General features: G+C 40.2%; 1 long non-coding RNA gene across 1 annotated transcript; it reads left to right on the forward strand.

Annotated features, from left to right (window-relative positions):
* The first annotated feature begins 429 nt into the window (after positions 1-429).
* LOC118144436 (uncharacterized) lies at positions 430-11402 on the forward strand. Its single transcript, XR_013522265.1, has 3 exons — positions 430-1171; positions 6488-6549; positions 6682-11402. It is a non-coding gene; the product is annotated as an uncharacterized LOC118144436 (long non-coding RNA).
* Positions 11403-16185: the final 4783 nt, after the last annotated feature.

A 16185-nucleotide genomic window follows, 5' to 3' on the forward strand; every position in this document is an offset into this window, starting at 1 on the left:
CTGGAATTACAGGCATGAGCCACCAATCCCAGCTGTAGCTTCATATTTTTGAACTGTTATGGAAAATTGCCACAGTGTTTCTTCCAATATTGCTTTTGCCTCATTTACTATGTCCAAGATGATGTAATTTTCATGAGTAAGTAATATTTCTTGAACATAGTCTTCCTACAGGACTAGAATTATAAAGATCTATTCTACATTGTGGTATATATTTTTCTTTATTAGTATTTAGAGAATGTTATTTTTCTTTTTATATATAGTAATATATATATTTATATATATATATATATGTTGTATAGTATTCAGTTGCACAAATGTGGCCATAGTTTGTTTAAAAGGCTTTGCTAATGAAATGAAAAAGATTACTTTCTCAAAAAATGTGAAACTCACTTATATATGTTAATGAAAATTGATAAACAATACTACACCTCTATTTGTTGGAATATATTTCTCCCTTGCATTTGCATTTTTTACTTTTCCTTGATAAGCCATGCCCGTCTTTTATGACTAAGCTTAAATACAAAGCCCTAACAAAGTCCCTCAAAAAGATTTACTCTCTTTCTCCTTCCTTTTACACATCACTCTTTCAGAAATTACAACAATTGGTGGTGATCTTTCGTTTGTATGTCTGTATTTTTCTTCACAATGTGAATATCTCATGATCAAGGGTCATGCCTGAGTTATTTTTGTCTGCCAATTGCTAGTGAGATTTTTGTTTCTCTTCCCTCTTGCAGAATTTTGTTTTCTAGCCTAGTGAGATTTTTGGAGCCAGGCTGAATAAATAAATAAATAAGTTTTCCCTTAGGGATCTTCTTCATGCCTTCCTAACCTCCGTGCTATGTGCATTAATTATATCAATTACTTTAACTGTTCCATTACTGATTGCTGAAACGACTCATAAGACTCAAATCGTTTATATTCTTGGAGCAGTTTTATTACAAGCAAAGGATACAGGACAGCAATATCAGGAAAAGAATATGTATGTAAAGTGTCAGGAGATTTCTTATCTAAGTTTTTTTGTCCTTCTGTTGCTAGGTCGAACAAGACATGCTTTGTCTCCAGGTCTCAAACCACCACCACTGTCTGTGCAAAGCATCTCATTACCAGGAAGCTCAAAGACTGCTCTAGGTCCAGTTCTTTTATGCTGAGATGGTCATAGAGGCACATTACAGTTAAGTGACTAGATTTAACTGTCAAACCTGCCAATTTCCACCAAAGCCAAGTATAAGTCATAGATCTAAGATTATTACTAAAACATGCAGACAGTCTGCTGGATTCTGCCACAAAACAACTCATAGACAAACAGCTACAAAACATCATTTGTCTTTAGCTGATATGACATAGTGTGGAACAAAGGTCACCAGTAGGTGCCAGGAAGACTTGGAATAAGCATTCCAGAACAGCTGAGATTATTTTTAAAAACTGATGAAAAGGATGATGTTAGGACAGTTTTCTTCAGTTCTTAGAGCAGCAGAAATTCTTTAAAACTCAAAACGTGAAATATAAGTCCTTTTTTAAAACAGAAACCCCATATAAATCCCAAATATATTTTTAAAAACCCTGCAAGAATACAGTAGCAGTATGGGCAAAGTATAAGACAAGGCAATTTAAAAAGCAAGAAGGCCAGTGGACAATCACAAATGAAACTTCAACTTCATTACTTCCCCGGGAATTGAAAAGTAAAACAGCAAGGTACCATCTTCAGCTATCATTAATGTGAGACATCAGTCTTCAGACGGGCCGAACATAAACTTCCTTGAAGAGAAATTCAGCCAAATTTGAAATATATTTTCGGGAAATAACTACTTCTTATTGAAATCATAGCCACTGTCCATCTGCAGACGAACTCTTGATTGATGGCTCAGAGGAGAATGCGCCAGAACCAGGAGGAAGTTAAAATTTAGTTTGACCCAATCTCAAATACGATTCAGTTATGACCTCCTTGTAACTATTACCTTTTCTTAGACCTCAGTTACAGAGTCTTAGGAGTGTGAGGGGGCTTCATTTATCTCAGGCCTACTTCCTTTTAATTGTGATATTTATTCTCATTTTATTTTATTTTATTTTGAGACGGAATTTCGCTCTTGTTACCCAGGCTGGAGTGCAATGGTGCGATCCCGGCTCACCGCAACCTCTGCCTCCTGGGTTCAGGCAATTCTCTTGCCTCAGCCTCCTGAGTAGCTGGGATTACAGGCACGCGCCATCATGCCCAGCTAATTTTGTGTATTTTTAGTAGAGACGGGGTTTCACCATGTTGACCAGGATGGTCTCGATCTCTTGACCTCGTGATCCACCCGCCTTATTCTCATTTTAATGCTACTACTAGAAAGATGATCTATCTCATTTCTGTTCAAAAATATTTCTCACAAATTTCTCAAAGTCCTCCTATTTCAGTGTATTTTAATACTCAGCTATATATTCCCCCTTTCATTCTATCATGCATAGTGCTTCACATAGATTTGGTGTTTAACAAATATTTGCTTAATGAATTAAGGAGTGTGCAAGTAATTGTCATGCCAGGTAGAAACTCAGCTCTTTGCCACTCCTGAATTTTCAACTTCTTCCAAACTGGTAAACGTTGCTAGAGGACCTGATCCCACTGAGCTGATGTGGCCCTTTCCAAATTTGTGCTGTTAAATCCAGCTGTGCCTTCATTGATATTGAACAGTCTTTTTAGTCATGTCTCATTGCCTTTCTAGAACACTCACTGTAATAGTTTATTCCAAGTACTTTAACTCTTCAAAACCCTAGTCCCACCCTGCGCTTTCTTACTCTCAGGGGGAAAGGTTATAATCCAATAAAAAATTAAAAAAAAAAAACAAAAAAACAAAAAAAAGTTGTCACTAGCAGCACTACCAACTTCCTGCCTTGCTGGGTGGTTATGCGTGGTTATGAGTGATTAGGTGGTTAAGTACATGTCTTGTTTTGTCTTCTGATGACAAAGTTCCTGAGGCCAGGATTCATCTTTTACTACCTCTCCTTCAGCCTGCATCATAACCCATTAAACACGGAACAGTGGTTTTCTAATAAATTGAGGTGATCTGTTCTGATTATTGCTATATAACAAAGCAACCCAAAGTTAGTGGCATAAAACAGCAGCAGCTACTCCATAATCCATACGTCAGGAATTTAGGAAGGGTCCAGTATGATTTACCTCTGTTCCATGGTTTCTGGGGGTCTTAACTGGGGTGACGGGGAAGCTGGAATTATTGAAAGACTCATTTACGTGTCTGGTGGATGGGACAAGAGGAACAAAGACAAATACTGTAGACTAGAGCACCTGTGTATGGCTTCTCCATGTGGGCTGGCTTTCTCATAGGATGGTAGACTCAAAGTCTTTGGACTTACTGAGTAGTGATAGTTCAAGGTTTTGAGCATGAGTGTTCCAGTGAACAAGGTGGAAGCTACAATTTCTTTTATATGCTCAGCTCACCTGTATCCTAGCTTTCACATCTGCTGCATATCTGCTCATATCTGTGACTATTTTATTGGTTGAAATGGTCACAAATCTCACACATATTTAAGAGGGAAAGGTAATTTCTCTCTTTTAAAGAGAAAATGTCAAAAATAAAATTGCAAGAAGAGCATGTACGGTGGTAGATATGGTTGCAACCACCCGAGAAAAATACAATCAGCCATATTGTTTTCCACATTTTTTCTTTGTCATTTCCAAAAATCCCTTTAGTCCTCTACAAGTCTCAAAGGCAAGGCTAATACCACCATCTCTACCCTCATCTCTTATTGGCCCATATTTCACCAATGAAACAAGCAATAAAATCAATCAAGAAGCAAGCCTCAGAGGCAAGTTATACCCTTATCTCGGTCTTCACCCTCCTGTTGGCTCTGATTTCATCCATGCTGCCTCTTCAATGCTTTTCTTTTTTCACTTGCCCATATTTCTTTTTGTCTGAAATACGCTCATTATCAATTATCATAAAGCTTACCCTCCTTTAATTCTTTCACTGACACTATTTTCCCTTTAAATTACTTTCCCGTAATTTCCTTTCTCATCCAAACATATCCCTGTGTCTTACTGACACATCATTTACTTGTTCTTTAACCTCCTGCACTCTGGCTTCTTTCCCTTCCATTTCCCCCCGAAACTCCTCTGAAACCTTTTAATATAATCCTAATTATCATAGAGTGCTTTCAAAGTTCTCATACCCTGCAAAATTTCTGCATCATTTTGTACTAATGCCATATGTATATCTACATAATTGATCTAATTAATCTGAACTATTCTGAACAGGCTTTATTTTTTCCTGACCCTGATCTAGAGCTTAAGATATTCTTTTCACCAAAAATTCCCTCCCATAATCTATATCTTTGAAATTTTTCTAATCCTTTAAGGCATGGCTCAAAAACGCCTTTTCCTCCACAAAGCCTTTCCTAACTGCCCAGTCTCACTTTTCTGACTTTCTTTAGAATCCATTGCCTCTGATTTATTGAAAAGAACATTAGGCATATAACGTTAGAATCCTTTTGATTCCATCATTGTATGACCTTGAACAAGACAGTTTATCCAGGCCCCAATTTCTCTCATTACACAAATCTTAATTTGAATGATTTACAAATATTATACAAGTTGGTTTTAAAAAATAAAAAAGTTTATTCAAGTAAAATTTTTTACTCCTCCCCAGTTTCACTTCTGTTAAGAATTTGCTTTGGATTCTTAAAGCTATTTCTATACTCACATAATGCATATCTATAAGCACATAGGTATACATGCACATACACATTCATTCCCAAAAATATTTCACCTATAATAAGGAGAATATGTAATACTATACAATAACTTTTGTGAGTTTTTAATGGAAAACAATATATATTACAGGCTTCCCTCATTTTTATAGTTTTATTGCTTTAAATTTGAAAATTGCACACATTGAATTTTTTTCGACAGTTTAAGCACGTGGATTTATGGTATGTGCATATTGTACATGTGAACCAACACATATGCAGAATACAGAACATGTATATGACTTCAAAAATTCCATTGTGTTACCCTTTTGCATTTAGGACCTCTCTTCACCTGTAACTCTGGCCCTCTTCAGTCATATAAATGGAATCATATATTATGTAACATTTGGAAACTGGATTCTTTTAGTCAGTATGATTGTGCCTACATAGGAGATTTCAAGGAGTCTGCTAAAAGGCTGCATACGTGTGAATTTAACACTACAAGATACAAGGTCAACATAAAAATGTCAGTTATGTTTTTATGTACTAGCAATAGGGATTTGGAAAATAAAGTAAAAATATAATTTTTCAATAGATACATTAAAAATGATATACTTAGGGGTAAACCTAGCATCCTTGCCAACTCCTTGAAACTGGGTCGTTTGTTTCTTGTTGATTTTCTTTTTCCTTGCATACTGTTGAGATTTTTCTCAGTTCTTTTGTAATCTGAATTGCATCGTTGACGTTTTGATTGTTGTAAGACTCTGTGTCTTTGAATCCTATGGAGAGTGTTGCTTTCTGCTTGCTTGTTTTGTTAGGCATGTTAGTTATCTGCTGCTGCATAACAAATTATGCCAAACCCGAGTAGCTTAACACAGCGAACATTATCTCACAGCTTCAGAGGGTCGGGAAGCTAAGAGAGACTTAGCTCAGTGCTTCTGGGTTAGGATGTCACATGATGCTGCAATCAAAGCTTGACTGGATTTTGAGGATCCACTTCCAAGCTCACTCATGTGGATGTTGACGGGAGACTTCAGTTCCATACCATGCGGGACTCTCTGTAGGGTTGCTCATGATATAACTTCCCCTAGATAGAGGGATCAAGTGAGAGTTGAAGCCAAGACTGAAGCCACAGTCTTATAACCTTGAAAGAGACAAGCAGTCACTTCTGCCCTACCCTACTGGCCATGCAGACCAACCTTGGGAGAGTATGGAAGGAGAGGGTGTGAATACCAGGATGTAAGGTCATTGGTGGTCATCTTGAAGGCTGGCCACCTCATAAAGCATTTAAACTCATTATGTTTAAGTTGCATATTCCTACCTGCTTTCTGTGGACTGTATTTTCAAAGCTTTTAGAATATTATTTAAATCCATCTTGTGTACGTGCCCCCCAGTATGCAGTCTAGGACCTAAGTGGTGTTCTATCCCATTGCTCAGCTTTCAAGCTTTAGTGTATTGTTTAGGATCATTTCCATGCATGCATATTTCAGAGGTGAGCCCAGAATTTAATCACAGATATATAGGATCATTTTTTTGGGGGGTAGCTTCCTCTAATCTCCAGGAGTGCCTCTTTTTGATCCTTTGGAGGTGTGTATATATATAGAGAGAGAGTCTCATGTGCCTATTGGTCAAAACTGCCATCATCTGGCTGCTTTGCTTTGCATCATTTGATTCCTGCCTGCTTTCTGTGGACTGGCTTGGTTAGAAAAAGAAAGGAGGAAAAAGAGAGAGGGAGAAAAAGAGGAAGGGAACAGGGAAGGAAGAAAGGAATGCAGGGCATTTCTCTCATTTTCTCTGTCCTTTACAGGAACCCACTTCTCACTCCTCAGACCAGAAGGAGAGGACTTCTTTTGGAGCACTTGTTCTGTGGTGAGTCCACAGCTCTGGGGTTTGGTTGCTTTTCAGTCTAGGCTTGGAGATAAGAAAAACAAAACAAAAACTCAGGAAGTTTACCACTACATTGTTCATAATTCGAGTTTTTGTTTCTCAATCTGTTACAAGTGGCGAATCTGACTGGTCTTCAGCAAACTCAATCCTTGCCTCCTTGGAGAAAATAATTCAGCTGAGGAGCATAAAGTAGCGTGAGAGACGGAGGCAAGTTTTGAAAGTTTTATTAAAAAGTTTTAGAGCAGGAATGAAAGGCAGTAAACTACACGTGGAAGAGGGCCAAGCACGCAACTTGAGAAATCTAAGTGCCCTGTTTGGCCCTTGACTTGGGGCCTGGTTCATACATTGGCATGGTTCTGGGTTTTCATTTCTGGGTGGTTCTGGGGTGGGCTGTCCATATGTGCAGTGGCCTGCCGAAACTTGGGAGGGGCTGCTTGCACAGTGTGTTTACTGAAAGCGTGTGCGGGCTCACTTGAGGTGTTTTTCCCTCACCAGTGGAGCGTTCCCAGATGAAGGTTCCCTGCCATTTTGCCTCTTAGTGTCCATGCTTGAGCCCACTTGCTCAGCTCCTCAGATCTTATCAAGAAGCTGCTGATCACCAGCTCTAGGTGTTTTCTCTCTATTGGGAGACTGTCCTTCTCTGGTGCCAGCTATGACCAATTATTATTTTAGGAAAACAGTTTAACAACCACCTGACCATCATTACCTGACATTCCTAGAGGGAAGGGCCCTCTTCTGCCCTGCTCATGTCTGCCTAACTATCCAAGAAATCTGCTGCTACCATTTACTTTTCAGTTTTCAGGTAATTTTCCCATGCGTTTTGTCTAGCATTTTAATGGCATTCAGTTTAGGGTTGCCAGGTAAAATATAAGACATTCCATATAATTTTTAAATATGTTTATTTTATTTATTTATTTTTTGAGACGGAGTTTCGCTCTTGTTGCCCAGGCTGGAGTGCAATGGTGCGATCTCGGCTCACCGCAACCTCCGCCTCCTGGGATCAGGCAATTCTGCTGCCTCAGCCTCCCGAGTAGCTGGGATTACAGGCATGTGCCACCATGCCCAGCTAATTTTTTGTATTTTTAGTAGAGATGGGGTTTCACCTTGTTGACCAGGATGGTCTCGATCTCTCAACGTCGTGATCCACCGTCTCAGCCTCCCAAAGTGCTGGGATTACAGGCTTGAGCCACCGCGCCCGGCCCAAGTATGTTTATTTTAAATATTGCATGGGAAATACTTACACCAAAAGTTATTGCTTACCTGAAAATCACATCTAACTAGGCATCCTGTATTTTATTTGATAATCTGGCATCCTAATTCAATGGAAGATGGGGTAGAGTGTGCTTACTCCATCTTACCTGGAACAAGAACTTTACTTTATTACGTTAACAGTGCCTACCGTTCTGTTTTATGGAAGTTAAAATGGATTTAGCCACGTTGCTATTGATATTTAGGCAGTTTTCTGTTTCCTCCTCTTTTAAATAATGCCACAGTGACATTCATTTATATTTATCTTTGCACACTTGTAGTCTCAGTTCTTTTCATCTGTGCCAAATAGAGAAGTGCAACTGCCTATCTCAAAGGGCTGCTGTGAGAATCAGATGATATGATGAGTGTGAATATGCTTGGTAAGCTGTTGGAGACTACAGAAAGTATTGCTCAGCACTTGTCTTGTGAGTGATGGACTTAGAAGCGCACATGTTTAGTTTCTCTAGTGATTAAAAGAAATCCCGAGAATGGATAGATTTTGTCTTATACAGCTTAGTAATCAGTTCTACTGAGTTCTGTAATAGTACTTTGCTTTTAGATGACTCTAAATAAATAATAGTTAAAAAAAAAAAAGAATTAAACTTGCCTTCATCTGCCCTCATCTTCTAACATTTCCTTCTCTTAGATTTAGCCCATTAATTATACTTATCTTAGTTCCCTTTCTGAAATCACCTACTTTTTAAAATGCTTTGTTTTAAAAATCATTGATCTTTATGTGTACCTTTAACAAGTTTTCAGATGATTCTGCTGACTCAGCCAGGCCCAGGATCCCTGATCTAATACATTGTCCCAGTAATACAGGTATTGACAGTCCCTTCTACTGAATCTCTCACTGGGGGACATCTGACCTTGCCTTAGCACAGCCAGGATTCTCGTGGTTGCAAGTGACAGACAATTCAGCTTAAATTAGCTTAAGCCATAAAGGTGGGTTTGCATGGCTGAAAAATCCAGAAGTAGCACTAACTTGATCCAACATCTTCACTGATGTCACTGAGGTGAGGCAGCTACTCTAGATCTCACTCCTGGATTTCAGAATTCTACAGCAGCCCAAAAAATTACATCTTCAAATTACACATCCAGGAAAAGAAAGTCTTTTTAAATGGCTCCTATAGAAGAGAGAAGAATTTTCTCCTTCCCAGAAGTTCTAGCAAACATTTCATTGACTCTGCCTCCTAATCAAATCACTATTGTCAGGGGAATGGATGTGCTGATTGACTTAAGTTTGTGAAGGCCACCCCCTGGCATGAGAGAGAGAAGCAGAAAGAGTTAGGGGAGCCAGACAGTGCCAAAATTGCAGGAGCCTTCCATGTTTAAGTTTATTTCAAACATCCGCTGAAAGCCCCTTATTTTTTTTTTTTTTCCTCATCTCCATTACTTTCTCTGTGTCAATACCAAATCCACTCACTAGAAGCCAGCTTAATGGTAGATTCTGTTTAATGAAAATGTTTTTCTAAGGGTCAAGTAATTTCTTTTCAGACACATGTGAATTATAATTAATCATTTTTAAAACGAGGCAAATCTCCTTAACTATCTCCATTGAGAATCTATTATAGTTACACAACTTTTCATTTAATACAAAATGAAAATACCAACTTCCTTATCCAAAGGCTGGTTTAACATATGGTTGCAGGTGGGTTCTCACTTTTAAATTGAATTTAATTATAGTGATTTGTCTGGGTAACAATTATACTAATTAAATGGGGAAGAGGATCACACTTTTTATTAAAATGCAGAATCACTGGGCAACCTTGGATGGGGGCAGACAAAAAAAAGTCAGACTTAAGAAAGTCCATCAGCCAAGAAGATGAAACAAATATGTTTTCTTACTCCTTGGATCTGTTACCACTGTCTTTACAACATAATTAACTGCAAACAAATAAACAAGCAGCAAAGTAGCAGGGATTTGCAGACCAGGGAGGGGAAAACACATTCTACTCTCTAAGCAGTTCCCCTGGCTCAGGCATAGGAAAGTAAGCCCCTGATAGGGAAACTAATGCAGATTAAAAGCAGGGGAGTTTTCAGGCTAACCCATGGCTTTCCCCTTCATCTCATTTTAATTGTTCCTCAGATCCATTAGATCACCTAAGGTGACAGCCGACACCTGTTTTTAAACAGAAAACATCATTGGAACTGACAAAGAGCAGGCAAGTATGGGTAAATCCACCCTTCTTAAGACGCGTTCACAGGACCATACAGAATAGTGGCTTTCGTTTCCAATGGAAGATAGGCTAAATAGCTTCCAGGATATTGTTCTATGGTTACTGAGCAACCATGAAGTCTTTGCCAGTCCTCTCCCCACAAAATTAATCTCCTTGCAAAATATCCAGTGGTCCATCCGTCTGGTCTCTCTGTTCCTCTCTTGCCAGTTCCATGTTCTGAGGCCCCTCTCCCACCTGCTACCCAGTCTCCTGAGTGCCTGCCTCTCAGGTCTGCTCTCCTCCCCTATCCTTTCATTCTCTCACTTCTTCATCTCATCTCTTCTATCCCTCTGCAACTTTCTCGTTCCCTTCCTGCCCATCTTCTTATGATCACAATTGTGTCTGAACCTTGGCAAAGAGAACACTCTGAAAAACGTTAATGACTCCTAGAGAAATTGCTGGTTCCTCTGCGCTGGAAATGAATATGGGGGTTGTGAATAGCACTTGTTGTGAAAGAAGCAAGTAGAAGGAGAGTTCAAATAGAACATCTTCTGTCTTCCCTGGCGTCCTCCTGAATTACTGTCTCATTTCTTTGATCTCTCTTGTTTACCAAAAATGTAGCTAAGAGACTTATGATAGGTGTGTGCTAAAACTCCCTCTGAAGTGGAAAATTTTCAATGAGTGTTGTTATTAGTCTTTTGGTTTCTACCTTTAATGTGAGGGCTCGAAGGGTTTATTGACATGAAAATGGAAATTAATCCAAACATCAAATTGGTTGGACCCACTTACAGCATTTTTACTGTTTATCAGATAATTAATTAGGTCTACTTCTTAATCTGAAGTTTCTGTCACCTTTTCGTTTCTTCTGCTCCCCTTCTCTGTCAAAATGTTTACAGATTGTGTTCATCATGGTTCCAGTAGGAAATAAATGACGCCCTCAAATTAGAAAAAGGGGAGAAGAGTTTAATGAAGAGACTATTTACAAAGGTGTGGGAAAGGGTTGGGGAACCATGGTGGACGGTGCAGGAGCTAGAGGCCTGCAGGTGCAAGAGGTGGCAACAATTATTAGGACCTTTGGGTAGAGAGTCAGGTGAAAAGGACACCTTTGCAGGCAGTATGATTTTGGTTGAGGCATGCAGCTGGCTTCTTAGTCTTTTTCTCTCCTGATCTTCCACTCGTCTCCTCGTTATTGCCTGAAACCCAACCAGAAGTTGGAGAATAAGAGAGCCCATTGATGTAGTTCAGACAAGTCAAGTCTTTCCAGGGCAGAGGTTGGAAAAGCGGGGAGAGTGGATCTGGAGGAGTCAAAAGATATTAATCATTTTTTAAAAAGAGGCAAATCTCCTTCACTGGCTCCACTGAAAATCTCTTAGAGTTACACACCTTTGCATTTAACACAAAGTAAAAATACCTAAGAGCTGCAGGCACTTTTTTTTTTTTTTGTGAGAGGAAGGCAAACCGGAAATAAAATAGTATAGAAAGTTTATGTAAATGTATTGGGATAACATTTTATGAGTTAGGAGCCAATCTGAGAGAGAAATACAAGATTCTTTGGTCTTGGTCTTTGGTTTTAATTTTAGGCCTAGTGATTTTTGGAAGCATTTTCATACCAGTGGGTACCCAAAATCTTAAAAATATGTGCCAATATGTTAGGTCCATTTAAAAATACTACATGGCAGGGGGAGCCTAAAGGTACTCATAGTTAAATGTTTTATGTGTCCACACTGAGTAATTTTAATAAATGAATACAAGCACTTGTGTTTTATAAGGAGATGCTATGAAGAGAACCTCTATTGAGTTTAGGCCTTCCCCCCATCTTTTAGGAATAGTTTCTTGAATTTCCACTGGGGACCTTTATGGTTCTGTGGATGGGCATGGGATTCAACTTGGCCTAAAGTACACTTGACATCCTTGGCCACAGGGATACAGATGAGTGCATGAAACAAGCCAGGCAAATCAGAGTGGCACCCAGAACACTTACTCTACAAACTCCCCCTGAACACTAGAGTGTAGGGACAGGAGCTGCTGATGGTCTATCTGCCACCAAGCAGACATTCACAGTGGAAGCAACATGAAGGAGAACAGAACCAAGGCAGGGAAAGAGGACAGACTATGGTGACAGATGTCGTGTCCTTGAATTCCAATGTGCCAGCTGCTAGCTCTAGGCCTGTTGCATTTGCTAACAAGTTCCTTTTTCACTCAAGCTAGTTTGAGTTGGATCTTCTGTCACTTAGAACTGAAATTTTCTTAAAATGATACAAAGTATTCCAGGTAGGTTATCAGGATAAGACTTTTCCTTAAAGGCAAAAACCACTGTCTCATTAACTTCCTTTATGAAGTTATGATTTTTTCTTCTTCTTAAGAAAATATCTCCACGGGCTGTTAGAAACGAGGTAAGAACCACCACATCACAGCACCCTGTGGTCTGTCAGCAAGCACGCTGTGCTTTGCACAGCTCCTTAGACCTGCCTCCTTTACAGTGGGAATTTCTCCCTCCATCTCATGCTTGCAGTTTGGTTTGGCTCTCATCTTAATCTGAATATTCATGAACACAGGTCCATAGAAATATTCATGGGTAGAGCCCCAACAGTGGGACCCGTATTTATACCTCGAACATTAATACTCAGAGACTCATAAAAATGTGGAGAGAATTTGTTCCTCGCTGATCCCGTGAGCTCAGCCTTTGGTATAGTTTATATGAATGAGGGTTGTTTGTGTTCATACATGTATTGAATCAACCTGAATCTGGCCAGTTTGTAGCTTAAGGGCAGGAAAGGAAGGAGAGACTGAGTTTTGTAGACTGTGGGAGAGTCTCTGAGCCATCCTGCTCCATGGGCGATGGCAGAGCTGTGGTTCAGTGGATCCTGACTGCCTGCTTCTCAGGACTCTGATCTGGACAAAAGGATGACAGCAGCTGTCCTGTGAAGCTGGGGCCTGGACTCAGGATGAGAGAGGGACCCCAGTTGTATAGATCCACAGGGAGGCACTCCAGTTGTTCTGGGTGGCTGTAGCCACCATTACTTCTGGCTCACTGAGACAGCTCTGATCGCATCAGCAGCCCTGGGTCCTGTTCTCAGGATGGATGGGTAGGTCAGGTATTAGGGGATAATTGTTTTTTATAGCGAAACAGAAGGGTGAGTTATCACTGTGGGGGCCTAGGAAGAGCTTTCACTTCGGCCCACTGAAGGTTTACTGAGAACTAACTCACGAAAGACGGATGAATTGGAGAAAAGGCATACACGGTTAGTTAATGTGTATACACAGGAGTCTTCAGAATGAAGACCCAAAGATATAGGGGAAATTGTCCAATTTTATGCTGAGGTTCAACAAAATATGGGGAGCCTTTTATTATGGAAATATGGTTGGACAAAAAGGGCATGATCGAATGCTAATAGACACTGGGGAAACCCATCGAGGCCTGTCTGTCTAGATTCTTCTCAATCTCTCTGAGCATGCATTTCTTCCTTCTGGGTGTGGGGCAGGACCCTCTCTGGAATGCGGGTCTTATGACCTATCATCAAACAAGTTAGGTCAGATAATTTTTTTATGGCTAGTTTTCACACAGATAAGGTGGAGAGAAGGTTAGAGTGATATTTTTAGGTTTTATGGCTGGCTTTGGGAAAAAGTGATTCTGGTTTCTATGTCCCACATTGGGGAAGAGAAATTCTAGCTTCTACGGCTACCCTTGGAAGAGACTGGGACTGAGAGACATGAAGGCAAGAGAAGGTCAGAGAAAAGGTTTTGCTTCTGAAGCTGCTGTTGGGGCCCTCATTTGGGGGCATTATTTTTTGAGCCCCAGAATCTCCTTTCTCCATCTACAATAGCACAGTGATTTGATTCTAGAGTCAGAAAGACTGGGTTGAAATTCTGGCTCCATCTCTACAAGCTGTATGGCTTCTGTAGGATGGAAACAATAGCATCTACCTCACAAGGCTGCGATCATTAAATGAGATCATTCTCACTAGAGTAGTTAACACAGTACCTGGAACATAAGTCTCCAGTAAATGTTAGCCTGAAAGGAAGCAAGGGATACACTCAGTAAGATATTTTAAAAGTAAAATATGTTTCTATGATCAACTTTCCTCCACTCTCATTTACCCCTGAGCCTCCCAGCAGCTACTTAAGGTGTCCCCAGATTTCCTTGTCACACAGTTAAAATGACTGTGGATCACATTGTATTTCAAATAATCCAAGAACAGTGCAGCAGGCTTAGGATCTGAAATTAACTTTGCCTTTATATTATTCACGCTAGTTGCTCTTCAAGTACAATTATCATCAGAAAGCTGCCACTAAAAATAGTACCGATTCTCATTTTTCTCTCAGTGTTATCTGCTGCCATAGTGTTTCCCAGGCATGTTTATTTACTTGATTCACAGCAGTGAATCTTTTCTCTTATTAGCCTGCCAGGAATAAGCTGGATCCCACAGCAATGCTCAGTTCAGGTGGAGTCTTTGTTCCTGCGTAAGCACAGGAGGGCCAAGTCACCGTTTCTCCTTGAGAAGCTCAGTAGAAGTGTCGGTCATGGCAGGAGTTGTGTGGACAGTTTTGATGTGAGAGAAAGAGGAGACCAAGGTAGAACCTTTGCTTTCACAGTTTCAGAACTTTTCTCCCTTTGGGGAGAATGACAATTTAGCTTTCAGATTTCTTCTTGTTCACTTTTCAGTGCTCATATGTGCTTTGTGTGCAAGTGTGAATTTAATGATAGTCAGAGAAGCTGATTGACAGCTCCCTGCATGTCTCACCCCCCACCCTGATGACTGTTGCTCACAATTTGGCACTAAACTATATGAGTAATATAAGAGCTCTGTTTCTTTCTCATTATTAGATGCTACGATGTTGGCCAGTGATATGGTTAGGCTTTGTGTCCCCACCCAAATCTCATCTCAGATTGTAATCCCCATAATCCCCAGGCGTCAAGGGAGTGACCGGGTGGAGGTAATTGAATCGTGGGGCTGGTTTTCCCCGTGCTGTTCTCCTGATAATGAGTGAGTTCTCACAAGATCTGATGGTTTTATAAGGGGCATTTCTCCTTCCTGCTGCCTTGTGAAGAAGGTGCCTTGCTCCCCCTTTGCCTTCCATCATGAATGTAAGATTCCTGAGGCCTTCTCAGCATGCTGAACTGTGAGTCAATTAAACTTCTTTCCTTTATAAATTACCCAATCTCCAGCATATCCTTGTAGCAGTGAAAACAGACTAATATAGTCAGCAAGGTAGAACAAAACACCGTAACACTGAAAGCATTTTATCCTGGGGTATTCCCTCCTGCCCCCTTGCCAAATGTCTCTGACTTGTCCAGCACAAAACTGAAGAGTTAGCATTAGATAATTTGACGACATCATGGGGTGGAAATGAATTGTTGCTAATTCTAGAAGTATTCAATTATTTTCCTCTCCCTCTCTAACATTTCTCCTCCATTTAAAAAAAAAAAAAGCAGTTCATCCATCCAACCCTGAGAAAAAGCAACAGGCAGTCTGAGGACACAGCTCTGTAATCTGTGAGCTCCAAGTGTTGGCTGCGAGGCTGGGAGATTTGCAGCCAAGGCTGCCAGTGAAGCAGCATCTGAAGCAAGCTTAGGAGAGACAGTGTGTGGGGGGAGGGAGGGGGTGGCCTAGGAAGGTGGGAAGAAGGGAATAGAAAGTGAGCAAATTGAAACAGGAATGGAAGCAGAAAAAAAAAAAAAAAAGAGCCAACCTAACCAAGCAATTTTATGTTACAACTCCTTCAGTCTTGGGAAATAACCATGTGGTGTGACTGGCCTGCAGCTAGAGGAAATGTGAGAGACTGAGAGGCTCGAGCCCCGGCTCTGAGAATCACCAGCTGTGAGATCCCCAGCAGAGGTTAGGGCTCTTCTTACCACCTGTGTTGAATGGAGGATACATAAGCTGCCCAAGCCATCTAGGGTTGATAGAGGCTGAGGTCATAGAACACTTTATGCAGCCACTTTAGAAACTGAAAAGTGTAGTCCCAAATATAATATATTATCAATTCACTTCCAGAGAATATGTATTCAACATGTCTCAAACTTCTTTGTTTCTTCTCTTCCTCAGAAAAAACATGCTTATTTTTAGCCGTCTTAGGCTTTGACCAGAATCTTCCATTGTCAAGTCATACACCATTTCTTTTCTTAGCAGAGAAGTGAATGATAAGGATGAGAAGTGTCAGGCATTTTGTATTGTCTTGCCACTGGCTAGCCTTTTCCACTAATAAGATG

This window comes from Callithrix jacchus, chromosome 9, assembly GCF_049354715.1.
Source record: "Callithrix jacchus isolate 240 chromosome 9, calJac240_pri, whole genome shotgun sequence".
NCBI lineage: Eukaryota > Metazoa > Chordata > Mammalia > Primates > Cebidae > Callithrix > Callithrix jacchus.